The following is a 6,000-nucleotide window of genomic DNA, read 5'->3' on the forward strand; positions in this document are numbered from 1 at the left end:
AGACGTCACGAGCTGGTCAGACTCTTTCATCATAATCTGGTGGTAGCCAGAGTATGCGTCAAGGAAGTAGAGGGTTTCGCACCTTGAGGTGGAATCAACTATTTGGTCTATGCGTGGCAAAGGAAATGGGTCCTTTGGGCACGCCTTGTTGAGGCCCGTGTAATTGACACACATCCTCCATTTCCCGCTCTTCTTTCGTACAAGAACGGGATTTGCTAACCACTCTGGGTGGTGTACTTCCTTGATGAACCCAGCAGCCAATAGTTTTGCTATCTCTTCGCCGATGGCCCTGCGTTTTTCCTCATCGAAGCGGCACAGGCGTTGCTTCACTGGCTTGGAGCCTAGGTGGATTTTCAAGGTATGCTCGGTGACCTCCCTTAGGACGCCTAGCATATCTGAGGGTTTTCATGCAAAGATGTCTTTGTTATCGCGGAGGAAGTCGATGAGCGCGCTTTCCTATTTAGAGGAGAGCGCGGTTCCGATGCAGACTTTTTTGCCCTCGGAGCTGCTAGGATCCAAGAGGACCTCCTTGGACCCTTCCACTGATTCGAATGATCCGGATGGCCTCTTTGCGTCGGGCGCTTCTTCAATGACCTCCTCCCTAAGGGCGGCGAGCTCTTCGGAGGCGACGACTGCTGTGGCGTGGCCGCAGCATTTGACTTCACACTCGTAAGCGCAATGGAAGGAGGTGCCGACGGTGATGACCCCATGGGGGCCCGGCATCTTCAGTTTGAGGTACGTGTAGTTGGGGATGGCCATGAACTTCGCGTAGCATGGATGTCCAAGGATGGCGTGGAAAGTTCCAGGGAACCCTACCACGTCAAAGGTGAGGGTCTCAGTCCTATAATTGGATTGATCCTCGAAAGTGACAGGCAGATTGATCTACCCTAGCGGTACGTCCTGTCTGCCAGGTATGACGCCATGGAAAGATGCTTGGATGGGGCAGAGGTTCATTCAGTCGACGCCCATCTCGTCAAGCGTCTTAACGTACATGATGTTGAGGCCGCTGCCTCCGTCCATCAGTACTTTCATGAGTTGCTTTGGGCCGACGATTAGATCGACAACAAGCGGGTACCTTCCTGGGTGTGGGATGGCATCCGGATGGTTGGTTCGATCGAAGGTTATGGTGGATTCTAACTACCAGAGGAAGGCAGGCGTGGCCGGTCCGGCCGTATAGACTTCACAGCGCGTGACCTTTTGGCGGCGCTTGGAGTCATAGGCCGTTGATCCTCTGAAGATCATGAGGGCGCCATTCAGCATTGGGAAGGCATCGTCCTTCTCCTCTGCGTCATCTATGGTGGGGCAGGTACCTTCCCCTGCTTCCCTTTGTTAAGGCCCCCGGACAAGTATTTGCGCATGAGGCCGCAATCCTTGTATAGATGCTTGGCCGGGAAAGCATGGTTCGGGCATGGCCCCTCAAGCATTTTCTCAAAGTGGTTCAGAGCGCCCTCCATAGGCTTTCGACCACCCTTGTGGTCGGCAGTGGCCATGAGCGAGTTGTCGTGTCGTTGCTTCTTGTTTTTTCTTTTGGCGGGATGGTTGGAGGTGCCTTAGCCGGTGTCCTCGTCCCACCTTGCCTTGTTGTCGGAGTAGTCAAAGATGGCTCCGATCGCCTCCTCTCCTAAGGCGTGGCTGGTGGTGATGTCCATGAGCTCCTTGGTGGTCTGCGGGCCCCTACGCCCCAGCTTGTGAACCAAAGACTCGCAGGTTGTCCTAGATAGGAAGGCTCCTATCACGTCGGCGTCGGCGACGTTTGGGAGCACGTTGCACTGCCGGGAGAAGCACCGGATGTACCCTCGGAGGATTTCATTGTCCTTCTAGCAGCAGTTCTTGAGGTCCCATGGGTTTCCAGGGTGTTTGTATGTGCCCTAGAAGTTCCCCACAAAGATCTCCTTTAGATCCACCCAACTTTGAATGGCGTTGGACGGTAGGTGCTCCAACCACGCTCGTGCCAAATCGGCCAAGAATAGTGGGAGATTGTGAATAATGAAATCGTCATTACTCGCACCACCGGCTTGACATGCAAGCCAATAGTCTTCGAGCCAAAGCCCGGGGTTTGTTTCCCCAGAATATTTAGGGATGTTGGTAGGCGGTCGGTACCTTGATGCGAAGGCAGTGTTGAGGATGTGTCGGCCGAAGGCCTAAGGGCCTGGTAGGCCGGGGCTCAGGCTCCGGTCCTCACCGCTGTCGTAGCGTTCGTCGCATCAAGGATGGTAACCGCGGCAGGCTCCCTCCCCTACGTCATCGTGGGTGCACCTACGGGCGTCGGTGGTGCTGCGCTCGTCATGGTCGTTGCCAAGACATTGATGTACCAGGACAGCGGTGTGCTACCTACCGCCTGGCGGTGTCTAGTGAATGGATGTGTCCTTGGTGGGGTGCACTGAAGGCGTGCGCTGGCTAGCGTTAGGTTCATGTCATCGAGACAACGAGCTTTCTGCCTGCTGCGCCACTGCACGCTCGAGCAACGTGCGAATTTCTCGGCGGGCCCGGCGATCCTCGGACATCGCTACCTCTGGAAGGTCATGCAGCAAGGCCATCGCAGCGATGATGTTTTGGCTCGCCCGAGCAAAGTAGGGAAGGGTCCCGTCATCGGTGAGGATCCTCTGGTGTATGGTGCGGGCCATGGCACGTGCGCGCCCGCTGCCTTCGTGGCGTTTGATCTCGCGATTGATGTCCACGTATTCCCAGACAAGCCCTTGTCCGACCTCATCGATCTCTAGCTTGCAGGCTCTCAGCTGCTCCATCCCCATGTGAGATGGGGCCGTTGTCTCCCCTCCAGACCTGCTGTCAGGGTTGCTTATCGGGGTGGCCTCTTCTCCGGAGATGCTTTCAACGTGCCCCTCGGGGGTTTGCGCCATGAAGCATTCCCGAGAAGGGTGATGGCTCCCTTTGCTAGAGTCAGAGCTAGAGGACGATCCTGGTTCCTCCATGAGGAGCCTATGGAGAGTCTCTGTATTGTGTTCAATTGTCCCCATGAACTCGCTGTCCGTGGGCGACTGAACCATGCATAGCGCCAGAAAGTGGCTAGCGATCGTCATGGCATTATGGAGACCGGACAGAAACACTGTTGGGGCACTCCGTACGTGGCGTCCTGGAGAGAGGGTGATGCAGCACGGGGCCTCCCTGGATGACTGGGGTCCAAGGGAGTCGCTGGGCTTGCCCTCAAGCCTCCGGTAGTTGTAGCTGATGGAGGGGAGAGACTAGACAGCCGTGTCAGCCAACGCCAGCTCTCCTCCTAGTGTGACGATGAAATCTAGGTCACTGAAGCGCACATGTGCACCTGGGACCCAGCTGATTGCGTGGTTGGCCATCCGAGGCCTGATTTGGAATGCGCAAAGGCCCCTACCTGGTGCGCCAACTGTTGGTGTTTCGTACAAGCACCGGCAAGTAAATTTATAGTGATACACGTTAGGCCTAGATGGTGCGCTAAAGGACACAAGATTTATACTGGTTCGGGCTGAATGTCCCTACGTCCAGTTTGTTGTTGCTCGTGTTATTAGCACTGAAAATAGTTCATAGTAGGGGGTACAAATGGTCGAGAGAGGGACTAGTCCCAAGTCTCTGATGGAAGGGTCGAAAGGATGCCAAGAGCTTGGTAGCAGCTTGACTATGTGTGATGTGTTTTGTCTTGTTTTCCGTCCCTTTGTTGGAGGAAGCCCCTCCCCTTTTATAGATTAAGGGGAGGCTTTACAAGTGAGAGGGCAAGGATGCGTATGCTGCCCAGCCTTGTTGTTCACATCTACCTAGCCTTGTTGTCCATTCCGGCGGGTGAAAGAAGATGGTAAGCGCCTACAATACTGTCGATGCCACTGTAGAATGTCAGGATGGCTACAAAGTACTGCCCCACGCAGGGTATGGACTCTGGTATAGTAGTTTTGACTTATGAGCCTTGCCCAACCTTGCTCCACACGCCTTCTGGTTCTTATGAGTCCCCATCGGAGGGACGAGGGGTCAGGGTCCGAAGTAGCGTTGTGGGCAAGGCCTTTCAATCGGAGAGGGCGTCCGGAGGCTGAAGCGAGTGCTCCGATCTAGTGGACCTAAGGGGCCGTGAAGTGGGCGCCACTCCCCTAGGATCATAACATGGTGATAGCACATCCGTCAATTGTGGAGGACGTGAGTCCTTTCCTTGACTGTAATGGTTGTCGTATGTCTACGTCGAGTTCCGTGTTTCGGAGCTGAAGGCGACGCCTACAACTCTATAGGGCAAAGAGCACGCACCCGCAATACTTTGCAGACTCTGCTATGCCTGGGAGGGTCTAGAGCACCCATCTCGTCGTTCCCTGGTAGTACTTTTCCTACCGGGGCGTAGGGTATGGTCCTCGAAGCCACGGTTGACCCAAACGTCTTGTCCTATTCTATACCTATTATTATGAGGGGGCGGGGAGAGGTTGACAGGCGAGACAAAACCAGTCTTTGGACATCGGGCGAGGTGAAGTCCGCCCTCAGGGGTCGGGCGAGGCGGAGTCTATCCCTAAGCCCTCGGGCGAGGCGAAGCTAGCCCTTATCCCTCAGGCGGGGGCCGAGCCTAGCCCTCGAGGGTCGGGCGAGGCAGAGTCTAGCCCTTAGCCCTCGGGCGAGGCGGAGCTGGCCCAAGGGCGGTCGGGCGAGGTGGAGCCCAGCCCTCGGGGTTGGGCAAGGCAGAGTCTAACCTTAGCCCTCAGGCGAGGCGGAGCTGGCCCAAGGGCGTCGGGCGAGGTGAACCAAACTCCTGTTATTCAGGCAAGGAAAGCAGCGGCGTTCTTGTCCGTCCGGGAGTTTTTAACATTCGATGGTTATTGGTTCCATCTCCTGGGGTACCCCGGTGTTAGGTCCCCGACAGTAGACAATTCATCCTATACCATGGTTCATAGAGACACTCTCAAATTTTAGGGTTGATTTTTCTCAATGTTGATACATTCCCTATAGATTGATCGAATCAAGCAATGTTGAATTGGCTTTTCTATTCTCGCTAGGGTAGGTAACCAACAAGGTATGGTTTATACATCGATAGGACGAGTAGCGGTCAACCTCATGACATTACTGCGCAAAAATATGCTGTGCAAGCATGTTTAAGGGCACTTCAAAATATTGGGGTACAATATTCTTACATACTCCTCCATGGGGATTGCTGCTTTGAATGTGGGCCTCCACCACGATATTAGACTGTTTTGTGCAAAGCTTGCTGAGGACAACATGAATGATGTGTCTCATAACTTATATCCAGATTAATTGTTATGTCCTATATATATGCATGTTCTGATAACCACATTTTTTTCCAACACTTACAGATTTAGAAGAACGATGTAACATACGCAAGTTGTAGCTTTGAAGCTATTTTAAATCAGGCCATGTATCACTTGGGTCGTTATAAATGGGAATATGGTGTCCCTGTTCTCACTTCAGAGGAAATCTAGGTAAAAATTCTTGTGACTAGGAGTGAAGGTTCTCGACCAATGCTGATTGTCGTCAGTAGACCTTGTGAACAATCTTGTAAAGCAAAGGAGAGTGCACTAGTAAATACATTGCGCTACATCAGTGATATTTTGGCATATGAAATGAATGATCTGCACTTCTTCGAGTACGTGGTACAATGTTAGAAAATTCTATGAAGTTAAATTACTGTTAGTGGTAATAATGAACTGATCTAAATTATTATGGTTTGTATAGAACAATTTAAATTATATGTGTTTGTAATGAATGGGTTTGTAATAAAGTAATTTAATATTATGGGTTTATAATGCATATATCTTCTTGTCAATTAGTTGTTGATATAATGTCCTTGTGAATTATAGTATATTATATATATATATATATATAATATATATATATATTATATATATATATATAGATATATATATATATATATATATATATATATATATATATATATATATAGGGAGAGGCTATTCAGTAGCCAGCTACAGAATAAGTTATTCTGTAGCCACCTTCATTTACCATAATTTTATATACTAATTTACGATAATATCAATATATATTTACTATAGTTGGGTTACTATAACA

The sequence above is a fragment of the Miscanthus floridulus genome, chromosome 8 (assembly GCF_019320115.1).
Source record: "Miscanthus floridulus cultivar M001 chromosome 8, ASM1932011v1, whole genome shotgun sequence".
Taxonomy (NCBI): Eukaryota; Viridiplantae; Streptophyta; class Magnoliopsida; order Poales; family Poaceae; genus Miscanthus; species Miscanthus floridulus.